The 15,342-nt window shown below is 38.1% G+C and overlaps 1 long non-coding RNA gene across 1 annotated transcript; it reads right to left on the reverse strand.

Annotated features, from left to right (window-relative positions):
* Positions 1-12,660: 12,660 nt before the first annotated feature.
* LOC141278199 (uncharacterized) lies at positions 12,661-13,765 on the reverse strand. Its single transcript, XR_012330546.1, has 2 exons — positions 13,554-13,765; positions 12,661-12,998 (listed from the first exon to the last, which is right to left on the reverse strand). It is a non-coding gene; the product is annotated as an uncharacterized lncRNA (long non-coding RNA).
* Between the last annotated feature and the right edge of the window lie 1,577 nt (positions 13,766-15,342).

Here is a 15,342-nt window from a genome sequence, read left to right on the forward strand (position 1 = left end):
GGGCTGCTTAGGGTGGTCCAGTGTTGGCAATGCAAACATGGCAGAATGCCTCCTCTTATCTCTTTTTGTATAATTCATTTCTCCTTTGGTCATATAATACAGATCACAAGTTCAGGGGCATCTTGCATATCAACCATGTGGCACAAAGTCAAGTGAGGTTCCTATCAAAATGGGTAACTGGGTCAATAAAGCCTGTGCTTATTGAGAGGAAAATTAATATAGTAGTTGAAATATATAATTTGCTGGCTTAGGAAAAATGGGCCGTGATGGCTCTTTTTTAAAAAAAATTAACTAATTACAGCAGGATTCAGCTGCTTAAGCTTTAATTCGGCAGAGCACCAAAGAGCCCTCAGGACTCCCGCAGAGTTTTTTCTCTCTCTCTCTCTGCTGGAGCGAAACCTTTGAAGTAATTAAGAAATAATTTTAGAGTAGCCACACATGTAGGCAATCAGACCCAATATAAGAAACACCTGTTTTTACTTCAGTTCTGGCCTGCTTACTAATAGGGCATATTTGTCTTGGGACATTGTGTTTGCTTGTGTAATTGTGCATAGCACATTTTCAGATTTTACCACAGATGGGTCCTGGAAGCAGCTCTGAGTGAGTGTGTCTGAGTAAGCAAGACAAAAAACGTTCCTCATCTTCTGTACATACAGACGTAAGCAGAATGAGGCCTTGCCCTACCCTCTGCCCACATCATGCAGGGCAAACAGGAAGCTGTCCGTGAACAGCTTTGGTTTTTCCGGGCTTAGCAACAAGCCTTCTTTTGTTTGGTTAACAATTCCAGACCTATCCAACCAAAAGGGGTGGAAAATATACACAGTAACAGCTAAACATTGAAAGTGCTGACAATGGCCCTGATGTCACAGAAGTAGAAGAGGCTCTGACCCAGAGGGAGGATATGTTTCGAGTGTTTGGAGTTTCAATATCGTGCATATTAGCTGCACTTTGACGAATGTTTTCATGATCTAGCCCGGAAGAAGGATGTTCTGAGAAGCACAAAAGAACGGGAAGAGTTCCTTGAAGACATGGAGAACATAGAGACAGAAGAATTGCAAGGAGAACATGATCAGAGGAGAAATAAAACTCAAGTCCAAAGAAGTAGATAAGAATGGAACATGGTATCCAGTAGCCTTGTTTATATCTGTGAATGGAAATGAAGTGGAGAACAGAGGCAATGGGATGGAAAAAGCCATGCTTGTAAAAAGTAGCTGCCTATTCATGGTAAAAGTATTTTCAGGCTTGAATTATCTTTTCCTCGATTTTATACTTTGTTTTGAATGGAGAGAACTATATAAAAATATTAACTATATTCATGACTTCTGTATAAACTGTATGTCGTTAGACATAATTTCTTAGATAGAAGTTATATTGAGTTATAATTCACATACTGTAAAATTTACCCTTTAAAAGTGTACAGTTCAGTGGGACTTTTTTCATATATTCCCAGAGTTGCGCAACTCTCACCACTACCTGGTTTTAGAACATTACATCCCTCCTCCCCCCAGAACCCTATGCCCAGTAGGAGTCACTCTCCATTCTTGCCCCCAACCTCTTCAATCACTAATGTGATTTCTGTCTCTATGGCTTTCTCTGTTGTGGACATTGAATATAAATGGAATCATATAACATGTGATCTTTTGTGTCTAGCTTCTTTCACTCAATATGATGTTTTCAAAATTCCTCCATGTTTTAGTGTAGATCATTACTTTAGGTCTGGATAATATTCCAGTGTATGGATAGCTCACATTTTGTTTATCTGTTCATCAGTTCATTGACATTTGGATTGTTTCCATTTTTTTTTGGCTATTATGAATAATGCTACTATGAACATTCATGTGCAAGCTTTTGTGTGGACGTATGTTTTCAGTTATTGGGTACATAGAAGTGGAATTATTGGATCATGTGGTAGCTATATGTTTAATTCTTTGAGAAACTATCCAGAATCACCTTCCAAAATGATTGTCCCATTTTCCATTCCCTTCAGGAAGGTTCCAAGAGGGTTCCAATTCCTCTACATCCTCTCCAACACTTGCTATTGTCCCTCTTTTTGATTATAGCCATTCTAATGAAGTGATTAGACACAGTGATTCTTAGTGGCCCTCCAGAATGGCCTAGTACAGGTCAAACAGGTGCGGGTCTTTCATCAGGTTTTACCGTCTAATCCATATTATTTTGGGGCTGCAGACTAAATTAATTAAACTAAAAATATATATTTTATCCTAATTTGGGGCTGGTTTTACCCAAGACTAAACCATTAGTGGATATGATTTAATATGGGTCATGTTTTAATAATTATCATGGGCATCATACATGCATGCTTTCATTTGCAAAGTCAAGTTTTCTGTTAAGTGCTGATATATACCAACTGATTAAGCTGATAACCAAATAGAAGTAGATGAGCGCTCCATCTGCTGGGGTGTGGCCAATACTGACTGTAACTGCTTAATAACCAAACAGAGCAGCACAGGTAAACAACCTTAATAATGAATGATGAGGCCTTTTCTAATGGAGGTACAATGAAGCAATACAACATGAGGTATTGAAAAGAGCCCTGGCCTAGGATTCAAGGGATCTGGATTCCAGTCCTGTGAATGAACTGTATCCTACCCTGTTCCCCAGAACTGACTCTTTCCTACCAGGTTAGACATGTCTGCTCTTTGCTTACCACACTCTCCCCATACTGACCCTAAGAGTGCACTTAAAATGTTTTACACTATTGCTTCCTTAATTGACTGCCTGTGGCCCCTAGACTGTAAGTTCTATGAAGTCAGGGGATCCTTTCTGTTGTGTCTACCATTTCATTTTCAGTGCTTTAGCCCAGTACTTGACTTAAAGCAGCTGGTTAGTAAATATTGTAGAGATCTTGTACAAGTCACTGAACTACATCTTCAACTTAACATTAGAACGGAGTGTTATCATTTACCTAAATAGTTCCTCTCTCTACAGATAAGATTCCTTATCTGTAAAATATAAGATGGGATATTAGTAGTACCTACTTAATTGTGTCATTACAGGTCTAAATTATATATAAGTTAACACCCTAAAATTGGTGGCACACAGTAAACAATCAGTAAATATTCATTGTTATCATTATTTTGATTCTCACTCTGAGGTATCAATTTCTCAATAAAAATTAAGAAGGTCAAAATGAGCGTCTCTCTAACATGCCTCTCAGTGCCAATATTTTGATAATATGTTTGTTAGCATGATAATCCCTACCCATCGTGGTTCTGAATATTTCATTCCTGGGGAAAGTGGTATGGTTGACACATGTATGTAGGAGCTTGATAACAATGGAAGTGCCCAAATTTCATTCATGGAGACAAAATTCCATTTGATAATTTATATTTTTCTTTAATTCATTCGTGTTTTGGAACTCAACTTTATTTTTCTCTTGTACGTTGATGATACAGAGTGAAATATTAGAGTGAGTTTAGAAAAGTTTAAGAAAATGTCGTGTCCTTTTTGGTGAAATCAAATCCTGTGGGTTGGTTGCTTTTTGATTTGGAAAAGTTATTACCATAGACCATTTCAAATCCCAAAGTAACTTTCAGAGCACATTGCTCCTTGGGGGAACCACATTATAGGAAAAATACCAGTCCTTTCCGCGAATCCCTGATCTTATCTAGGAGGGAAACACAGTATTAATTCCTGTTCTTCTGAAAGTATTTTCTTGAAAATAATAAACCTCCAGTTAGAGAAAATGGCTGTTACTCAGATTCCATTCATTCATACTGATACTGATTTGTGTTAAAGGATTTTCTAAATGGCTTTGTCAGTCATAAGTGGATTAATGGAGCATAGATGATAGTGCCTCAGCTGAGCCCCCATCGGTAAATTTCACCCAATTTACCCAATCTATCTTTGTGTTTCTCCTTCCTCTTTCACCTCCCCTACCCAACACTGAACTTTCCATGTCTCTTCTCCTTTATCTTTCTTTGTTTTACCTTCTATGATCACTTGACTTTTCCTTCACCTCCATCTCTTATTTTTTTTCTGAAACTCTTGCCTCTTTAACCATTCTATTTTAACATGAGGACTCAGAAAGTGATAGGGAGAAAAGGGAGGAAAATGTAGAAGGTGGGAAGAAAAATCTGGAGGAGGTGTAGAAACAAAGTTAATTGTGATTGAGGAGCATAAAATGAAAGAGAGGACAAGTTACCAAAGTACTTAAAGGAAACATATGTGATACATTTTCTGGGAAGGCAAGGATAGAGTGTTTAAAGAAAAAGTACCCAGGCTAGACATCAACACACTTTTCCCGACATTGAAAAAGAACTGCAGAAAATATCCTGGTAAAAGAAACATGCTATCTGACTTTTTAATAAATTCACTTCCTCTTTGAAACAAAGTATTTTCCTAGGTTGTTTCTCTCCCATTATTACTTGTGAGCTCTTTTGTTCAGCCAAAAATGCCAGTACATGCTCTCTCTGATATATTTGAATAGGGTTTCAAGTTAAGAGTAGTTACTGAATTCAAGGACCAGGCCCTATACCGTGTGTGTGTGTGTGTGTGTGTGTGTGTGTGTGTTTTCCTTTTGGTAAAAGTCCTAGGTTTTACATAGTCCCTTCTTACACCTTAATGTCACTGTACTTGAGATAGCCATAGCTGATTCCACTCAGGTCAAAGAGCATATAGTCAAAATACCAAGTCATATATTACATGGCTTTGAGCCATTTGCAGTCCAAATACTTAATACCCACAAATGAATCTTGGTTGGAATGACAGAAAGAGAAAATCTTTTTTTTTAACAAATTTCGTTGTTTAAATATACCTTTTATTGTGATATGTAACACAATAGAAATCATCTATTCCACAATAAAGTGAGTAAACCTAGATATATAGCTTAATGTATATTGTAAACACCTGTGTAGTCATGACACAGGTCAAGAAATATAACATTGCCAGCTATAGATTTTTAGGAATCTTGACGTCTGCTCTGGTCTGAATGTTTGTGTCTCCCTCCTAAATTCATACCCTAGCCCCAAAGGTTATGGTATTAGTAGTTGGGGGCCTTTGGAAGGTGATTAGGTCATGAGAGTGGAGCCTTCAGGAATGGATTAGTGTCCTTAGAAAAGGTCCCACAGGGCTCCCTAGCCCCTTCCACGATGTAAGGATACAAGTCTGCCACCCAGAAGGGGACCCTCACTAGACCATGCTGGCACCCTGATCTCAGACTTCCAACCTCCAGAACTGTGAGAAATGTATTTCCATTGTTTATAAGCTCTCCTGACTGTGATATTTTGTTACAGCTACCCAAATGGACTGAGACAACATCTAATAGGGCAAGTCCCCCCAACTTGTTCTTCTGGTGTGGCTTAGTTCTTTGCCGCCATTTGTTTTTCCATTTACATTTTAGAAATAGGTTTTCAAGTTCTAACAAAATTACTGCTGGGGCTTTCATTAGGATTGCATTGGGTTTATAGATTGATATGGAGACATAGTATATTTATCAGTTATTTATTTAAGCCTTTAGTTTTTTCATAGTTTTAGAATGATCTCTGTAGAAGTCTGGCATATGCTTTAGAAGATTTATTCCAGGGTATTTGATATTACAAAAATTGTGTCATAAAATTTTATAATTTTATGTGCAGAAATCTTGGACACACTTTGATAAAATTTTTCTCCTAGATATCTGATATCTTATAATACTGTAAATGCTATCTCTATTTATCTTACTCTTTTTATATTTCATCATTTAGAAAGAAAATTGATATCTGTGTATGGATATTTTTATCCTGCTACTTGCCCAGCTATAGATTCCTTTAGATTTTTTTTTTTTAATAAATATTTTATTATTTATTTTTTTTGTGTGTGGTACGCGAGCCTCTCACTGTCGTGGCCTCTCCTGTTGCGGAGCATAGGCTCTGGCCGCGCAGGCTCAGCGGCCATGGCTCACGGGCCCAGCCGCTCTGCGGCATGTGGGATCTTCCCGGACCGGGGCACGAACCCATGTCCCCTGCATCAGCAGGCGGACTCTCAACCACTGCGCCACCAGGGAAGCCCTCCTTTAGATTTTTTAATGTAAAAAACCATACATCTATAAATAATAATTTTTGCTCTTCATTTTAATCCTTATACATATTCTTTTCTTGCCATACGATACCAACTAGGACTTCCAGTGCAATGTGAAATAGAAGTGTTGTTCCTATCTTGAAAGGGAAACTTTCAGTATTCTTATCATTAAGCATAATGTATGTGATAGGTGTTTATAGATAATCTTTTCCAGCTAAGGACGTTTTGGGTTTTTATTCCTCATTTGCTATGGGCTTTAGTTTTTTAATCATGATGGATTTTGAATTTTGTCAAGATCTAGGTGCTAAGGTGCTCATTGTTACTGGAGTCTCCTTGCTTCTAGACCATTTTAGTGAAGAGAGCTAGGAAATGTAGGTATGGATGGATATACTCACACATATACATGAATCTATATCTATCTCTATATCCATCTCTGTGTGTGTGTATATACCTTTGAGTTCATAACTGGTACCTCCAATTCCAATTCATCTCCACAGGGTTCATTCTAGCCTTCCTCCTTGCCTTATTTGTAATATTTTCTCCAACAAGAAAAACCTGGATCCCATTATCCAAAATATATTTACTTATTTTTTCAATCCTAGAATACACATAAAGTAGTTTTAGATTTTCTAACCCATAACCCTGTAAAAACCAAATTTACTAACTAGAGTACTATATTTGTATATAGTTTCTTTTGTCCTTAGCCTTGGAGTTACTGTGAAAATATTGTTTTACTTAGGTTCCTTTTCTTTTTCCCCTACCCCCTTCAGTGTGATTTTTTTGTTGTTGATTTGTTTTATAGTTAGGCACATTTGTTATTCTTTGTATTCTGTTTGGAGTTGCTTTCACAAACTCACGTCAATGAATTTAAATTTTTGACATAAAATAAGATTAAATTAATGGTTGTGAAACATTACCATGGTTCTAAAAGCCAGAACTGTATGAAAGGGTACACTCGGAGCAGTGTCACTTTGATCATTCCTCTTTTCTGTTTCATTTCTCCCATTCTTTCCATCCCGTTCTCACCCACCCTTTGTAGATAACCTATCTCATTATTTTCTCTTTTATCCTTTTTGTATTTTTTTGCACAGATGAACAGATAAATACATTTTATCTCATATCCCATTTCCCTTACAAGATAGCTTACCACAGATACTCTTATATTTTGTTTTTTTATATTTAACAATATATCCTGGAACTCACACCATATCAACTCATAAATCTCTTCCTCATCCTTCTAATTACTGCTGCATAGTACTCCATAATTTATTCAGGTACTCTATAAGAGATTTATGATGTCTCCAGTATGTTTCAGTGCAAACAGTGCAACAAGGAATAACCTCGTATGCATGTATTTTTGTATTGTTGAAGAGGTAAATTCCTAAAAGTGGAATCACTTGGTCAAGAGGTAAATGCATAGATTTGTTAGAAATTGCCAAATTCTAGAATGGTTGTACCAGTTAATGTTTGCATCAGCAGTGTATAAGACTGTTTCCCTGCAGCCTTGCCAAAAGAGTGCATTGTCATACATTTTAATAGTTGTTGATCTTATAAGCAAAAAATATTATCTTAGTGTTTTAATTTTTATTTATCTAATTATTAGTAGTTTTGAACATCTTTTCATATGCTGAAGGGTTATTTTATATTTTTTTTTTCTGTCAACTGTCTTTCATGTCTTTTTCCCATTTTCCTATTTGCTTTCCATCTTTGTCTCACAAATTTTAAGAGTTCTTTTTACATTAGGGGTGTAGTCCTTGGTCTATGATATATGTTGAAAATATTTTCTCTTAATGTTGAAAATATTTTCTCCTATGACTTTGATTATGGGTTTGTTTGTTTTTTTGACACATACAAATATTGTTGTTATCAAATTTATTAGTCATTTCTTTTATTCCCTCTAGATTTTAAGACATAGTTAGAAAAACTTCTCCTACAGTGAGATTAAAGAGAAATTCACCCATGTTTTTCTTCTAGTATTTGTATGGTTTTATTTTTGCATTTATGTATAATACTGTTTTTAGTATTTGTCCCTAATTTTCTTGGAGTTCATTCTTGTGTGTAGATCTAGTTTTATATTTTTCCAAATGACTACTCAGTTTCCTTAGCACTGTTTATTTATAAGCCCATCTTTCTATAATGCAGTGTCGTACCTTGGATTGGATCCTGAAACAGAAAAGAGCATTAACATCTGAGGCTCCATGTTCTCTTGAGCAAATTGTGGATGATATCACTTTTCAAAATACTGGTGTGCAACTTAAATGATGTAACCTATACACTACACTGGGCACTTAATAAATGCTAATTTCCTTCCCATTAAAGAGTTACTATCTGTTGGCTAAGTGTATCTAGATGAAACACTGTCTAGAGCAGTGGTCCTCAAATACTAGTGTTCATGAAAATCTCCTGGCATGCTGGCTAAAAGGCAGATTACTTGGCTCTATCCTTTGGATATTCTAACTTAGTGCGTCTGGTATGGTTCAGGAATCTGCATTCTACCCAAGCCCATGTGTTATTTTGAAGACAAACCCCAAGAAGCATTAGCCTAAGGGGTGTGCCTATTTCGTCCAATCCCATGGTGATGAGTACAAACATGAAAAATTTATAACCCAGCTAGGGTCATAAATCACTATATTCATAAAACTATTTTACATCACTTATAGACCAATATTTGATAAAAATACTGAAGACTTAAAAACTAAAAGTGCAATTAGAGTTGATTTTAGTTAGTTTGAAGTAGATAATTTTTGAGACAGATGATGAAGAAAATTAGGAAGGAGGATGAAAAGAGAGCTGTTGTTTGTGTGTTTAGTAAATTTTGGGTATGTTAGTATGTTGCCCACACCAAAACATCCTCCCCTAGAATATGTCAAATGGAGCAGAAGGATAGAAAAAGCATCTTTTTATTGGCATTCCAAAGCTAATTAGACAAAATAAAAGATAAAGGGGATCTCTTCTAGAACAGATTCTTTTTGAGTTCCAGTTAAGCTAAAAATAACATATGCTTGACTTACACACAAACTTAAATTTTATGCCAGAAAATGTCTCCCCAACTATTGACTTCAATAAATAGACTGATGCTAAAAGCACATGTAATGTTTAGAAGCCATTACAAAAGAATTCTGTCTCTATGTCTCTTACTCCACTACTGATACAGGCAGCAGGCGACAGGGAGACCATAGCTATGATTCATTCACAAGTATTGTGTCTAAAAGTAATTTTTGTGGCAGCTCAACCACTGAGTGATTTCAGATTTCTAAATAGGTGGTAAAGTACATCAGCGTGATTAAATGCACTCCCTCAAGAACAAGTGTTTGTTCTCAATATCATCATGTAGCCTGTACAGCTCTAATTTGAGAGTCTAGATGTTCAAAAACACCTGTCACAATATGTTGAACATGATTATGTTTTGTGTGCTGAGATGGTGTATGACAGTCAGGCTCTTGACTAAAAAGTAAAATACGAAGTGGCCTCCTTCCTCCAAAAAGGATTCCACTGCCAAGGTGATTTTTTTTCTTTTATCTAGGAGTTTTTAAAGATTAGAAACCAACTTTGCCTTTAGAAAATTTGGTCACTTTATTCCAGTTGGGTCATTTCTCAGCTAGGTGACTTTTAAGGAGTCAAATACAAATTGAGATAAGACCACCCCTTGTCTCATTCTAATGGAGAAAACAGAATGCATTGGAAATAACCGTCAAGATACTGTACAAATAATACGCACTTATGTGTATACATGTATACATATGATTTACATCAGACACTGTTTTCTAGTTTGGTGATGATATGTAATCTTTTGAAAACTACCTCTGTAAAGGAGCATCCCTCACAAAATAAGAGAGGAGAAAGGAGCAAATAGATATATGTATTTTGTGTTTGTATAAAGTTTCCAAGAACTTTAAAATTATTATAAAGATGGTGTGAATTAAAATATAAAACATGAGTATCAATTTTTTATAAATCTGTGTTATCTCCGCCTCGTTCTATTACGTTGCATTCAAGTCTGTATTATGATATCTCAGACTTCTTCAGTGTGGCCTTCTTTGGCAGGACCCAAGGTTCCCCTGCCATGCCTAACCCCCACCCACTTCCCACTTCTCAAAAGGAAAAAGAACTAGGTGAAGAAAAGGAAGTATCACTATAGAAGCAAATACATACAGGGAGAGAAAAACAGACAGAGACAGAAGGCATTCTGATTTTAGAAATGACAGAAGGGATGATTCATGCTGAAACCACGTAACATAGATGCATAACATCTAGTCATTACAGAAATCATGGGTCATAGGCCAACAATACTGTTGTTGCACATGTGTATCACCATACACTGTAGCATTAACCAAGCTACCACAGTAAATAAACAGATGATAATGGAGCTAAAATAATGATAAATTAGAATGGAAAGGCAAAAAGAACAGCATCTAAAATGGCATCTATTTTAAGACAACAGTGGTGCTGCAGCAATACCAGGATTCTGACATTCAAATTATGTGTATGCATGTAATATTCAAACTCTACCACATTTGATAGCACAGTGTGGTCTTCATAGTATAATACTGAATTTAAGTCCTCAGTATGCTTAGTTAATGTGCTAATTTTGCAAATATCAAATTTAAGTAACTCTAATAGCTCATCCATTAATTTAGCCATAAACAGCCTTAAGTCCTATGTGAAAATAAGAGTCTACGGTTTTGTGTATTCCTTACACGTAAGAACTGAGAAAGGATGTACTTTTCGAGAGAGAGTGAAATATATTATTAATCCACTTATGGCCTTGGAGCTTACTTTAAGAGTCACTGGTTACATGGCCAAAGGGAAAGTGCATATATTTTTTAAAAGCAGCCATAAATTAGTGTATGCAGATGTCACAAATTGTTTGGCCAGAGTTTCACACTGTTAAGAGCTTAATGAGATTCAGTGCTCAGTTGTCACTGGTTGGGCTGACCTCAGAGCCTCTTCGCACAAAAATACATTACAAAGTTGAAAAGGGCTTTGAGGTCGTGGAGAGAGGACATTCCTTCCAATAAGTCTGCAGCCGGATTAGACAGACTTGGAGGTCTTTGTAATTGTGTTAGGACCTGAAGGTTACAGTAGCCGTAAGTGACTTGACTGATATCCCAAGTGAGGTGGAAGACAGGTCAAATTTGCACAGTTCCATAATTTCTGAATGTTGAATCAGTAACTCCCAGAGTCATATTCCTAAGATATCAACTGACAGAGAATAGAATATTTGCCAGAGTATTTACCAGAAAATTCAAGCCATACCTCACCTTGAACTGTTACCAGGCCCTTTCCAGATTCTTGGACAACAATACCATAGCAATGAATATCGCTTCCACAAGACTCTTAGGCAAGTAAAGCTTTTTATTAAAAGAGCTTGTGCACAAGGAAGAAGGTGGGGAAAAAAATGACAGCTCCTCGAGTAGAAGGGACAGGTTGCTTTTATAAAATAAGGGAGGGTTTATCTCATGATCGCTGATAATTTCCAGAAATCATCACACTTCTTTGACCAGCAGCAGGCGGCTCCATGGTGGTTGTCAGGAATGGGGAGTGCTTCTGTGAGGAGGAAGAGATGCGTGATAATTTTATGCAAGAGAGCACAGGAACAGATAAGGTGAAAATTTATAGTTGAGCTTCTTGTCTTGTGGCAACTAGGTATACTCATCAGTATAACTGAGATAAAGTTCATCTTTTATCCCTGCAAGCTTAGTTTTTTTTCCTCTGGGAGTCAGGCCCCCAGGGTCTTTGTTCTTTAGCTTGCAAGGCCTGTATTGCCCAAGGCCGGTCCCCAGTCCTTTTCCAAAATGGCTGTACTCTTGTCTGCCTGTGTCAGAACCAAAGTGTCCACCTGAGACTACCATAATATCCTCAGATTTTCTCAGCCTCCGGCCAAAATTATGTTCCATTTTCTCTTTTCACAATCAAATTACAATGAAAAACATAATTTTGCTTCAAATGACTGAAAAAAGACCTCAGGTATGGTCAAAGGAGGTGGTATAACATGAATTGAGGTGTCTGGCATGTTGATATAAAAATGCCTGCTCTACACAGACTGGAGAATTTAGGATTTACAGACACTGGCATTCTGTTAATCTGGAAAATGGATTTGCTTACACAGCATCTGTTTCCAATGGATTCCTGACTCTCACCAAATTTTAGAGCCAGCTTCTTTGAGACCAAGATAAAACCTTAAGTTATCCTTTCAAATTGAATGTGGGGTGTGTGTGTGTGTGTGTGTGTGTGTGTGTGTGTGTGTGTGTGTGAAATTTTCATTTGCATATTGGACTGGTTAAGTCTTTAAATTTAGCTTGCATTTTTTTCATTATTTCTCAGAAGTTCAGCTAAAGACACATTTAACCTCATACCAGCCTTATTCTGGACAACTATCACGGCTATTATTTTAAAGTTATCTACAACACCTTCCAACCTCTAGCTTTTACTCTATGATGGGAAATGAAATCTTTTGCTTCACTGAGGTACACTCTGAATTTCTTGAGATTCTGATTTAGGCAAGAGAATGTCCTTAACTCTTCCCCTGGGTTTTAGCGGTCTGTTTCATCTAGCACCAAGCACTCAGCCCCTCTCTTCAAACTGAGGTCCGTCACTCCTGTGCTCTTTAAACATCAAAATAAGAAAGAGCTGCCAGCAGACCCGAGTGGAGTAAATATTTATATGAAAACAAAGAAAAGGTACACACAACTGTGGAACTGCCTGAAAATCCAAGGCTAAGGGTTTGGAAGGATAGCAAATTGAAGGTATTCTTCAGTTCTTCCCTCCCATGTTTATGGAAGACATCTTTGCTTCATCAGAACACTCTTTCCAGTATCAGCTCTCTGGAGACAAGGATTGTCTCTCCCACGTTTATGGAAGACATCTTTGCTTCATCAGAACACTCTTTCCAGTATCAGCTCTATGGAGACAAGGATTGTCTCTCCCATGTTTATGGAAGACATCTTGGCTTCATCAGAACACTCTTTCCAGTATCAGCTCTATGGAGACAAGGATTGATAGATTAGTTGATTTTGCTCTTTTGTGTGTTTTGGATTCCCAGGACCTAGAACAGTACTTCACGTATTCACATAGTAGGCATTCTATAAATAATTGTTGGATAAATGGAATAAATGACTCAAATGCAGCTTCAGAATCCTGTGCAACACAGTACCCTAGGCGATCAAAATAAAATCTGTTTGCCATCCTTGGATTCCAGGTTCTTAGATGCTGACTTCATTGTGAGGATGCCAAGACACAGAACACAGAATTAACAAATTGTTAGCTCACAAAGCAGACCAAGTATCTCTTCTGGCTCTGATCCACCCCACATTATAGCTCTAGGGCTGACCTGCTCTAAGAGAAATCCTAGGGTTGGTGACTCTAACATAAGCTGGTATGGTGTCAATCTTAATACTGCAGGCATGGGCACGACGTTAGATTTCTAGGACTGCTGTAAAAATTTACTGACTACCTATGGCTTAAAACAATAGAAATTTATACTGTCTCATTTCTGGAAGCTAGAAATCTAAAAGTATCTGCAGTACCACACTCACTCTGACAGCGCTAGGAGTGAGGCTTCCTTGTCTCTTCCAGCTTCTGGAGGCCCTGGGTGTTCCTTGGCTTGTGGCAGCATAACTCCAATCTCTGCTTGCAGCATCGCATGGCCTTCTTCCCTGGATGTGTCTTTGTATCCAAGTCTCCCTCTCTTTTCTCTAATACAGACACCAGTCATTGGATATAGGGCTCTAATCCAACAAGATGCTTCTTAACATGATTATATCTACAAAGACTCTATTTCCAAATAAGGTCCCAATTCACAGACACCAGGGATTAGAGTTAGAACACAACTTTTAGGGGAACACAATTCAAGCCACTCTAATCACTGTCCTCATGGAGCTTACCATTGAGAGTGAAGATACAGACAAGTAAATAGGAAATTCATAGGGGCAGTAAAGGATGCTGTGAGAACAACTAAAAAGAGCACCTAACCAGCGTGCCTAAGGGACTCAGAATTGCACTCAGAAGGCTGACAACAATGACCTAACTAAATAGAGATTTATTTGTATTACTTAACAAGAAATTGCAGGTAAGCAGTTCATTTCTGGTGCAACTGTACCAGGAAGTCATTGAGAACCCAGGCTCCTTCTGGTTTCCTTCTCCTCCAGTGTGGCTCTTATTCTTATGGCCACAAATCGTCTGTTTCAATGGTGGACATCAGGTCTGCATTACAGGTAGAAAGGGAAGGAGCAGGGAAAGAGGCATCTGTGGACTGAGTCTGACCCTTTACATCCTGGGGGCCCCACTTGGCGGACTTCTACTTGCAACTCCTTGGCCAGGACTGAGTCACAGAGCCATTCATAGTTTCAGAGAGACTAAGGAGGTGAGTAGCACTAACTGGGCCCACACCAGTCTGTGTAAAATTGGGGTTCTGTTAATGATGTAGAGGGAGGAGGGGAACTAGCAGATTCTGCCATAGAAACTGTCCCAATGATAGTGGTGCCAAAACTGAGACTCAAAGAATGAGTAGGTGCAGAGGGCAGAGAGGGGTTTTCCAGACGGAAGGCAGAGAGTTTCTACAGTTCTGGAGGAAAGAAAGAGCCAGCAAGAAAAGATGAAAGACTTTAAATGTGTCTAAATTGCAGCGTATGAGGTGGGAAGTCACACTACAAGATAAATCTAGGGAGGAAAGTAGTGGTCGAATCATAAAATGTCCCGTAAGCCATATGTATCATTTAGGGCTTTTGGATGCAATTAGAAACCAACTGCAGCTGTTTCAAGCAGAAAATGAAAGTACTAAAATGTTCTTAGGGAGCTCACAGAATTTTCCAGACCTAAAGAACCACGTAGGGCTGCACTGTCAGGAAGAAGGTCCAAATTAGGATGCAGAACTGATAAGCGAGGCTACCACTGCTGAGCACTGACCCCACCAGACATGAGATGCCACCCCCAAAAGCCCTTCTTCTGGGGGCCCAGGAAGGCTCCCCTCCTGAATTTCCTTGCTAAGTACAACTTGTGTCAACTCCCAACTCAAAGTCTGTGCAAGAGATCTTGATGGCTGGGGTCCCTGTCATGGGCCTAAATTCCAGCTTTCAAGGAAGTCTGCATATTTGGCATTTTTTTCCCTCTTGACATGAGAAGTGGCTCTTCCTCTCACCAAGAAATTCCCCCAAACATTGGAAGAAGCTTCAGATGCTGGCAACCAGGATGGCCAAGGGACTCAAGGAGATAACAGAAAGGATGTACAAGGAGTACCTGAGAGAAGGGAAGAAGACCGTGGTCAGGAAGTGGGGTAGGGGGGAGATTGAATTTAAGAAGATGAACCACCCTGGGGTCTGGTTAGGA

The sequence above is a fragment of the Tursiops truncatus genome, chromosome 3 (genome assembly GCF_011762595.2).
Source record: "Tursiops truncatus isolate mTurTru1 chromosome 3, mTurTru1.mat.Y, whole genome shotgun sequence".
Classification (NCBI taxonomy): Eukaryota; Metazoa; Chordata; class Mammalia; order Artiodactyla; family Delphinidae; genus Tursiops; species Tursiops truncatus.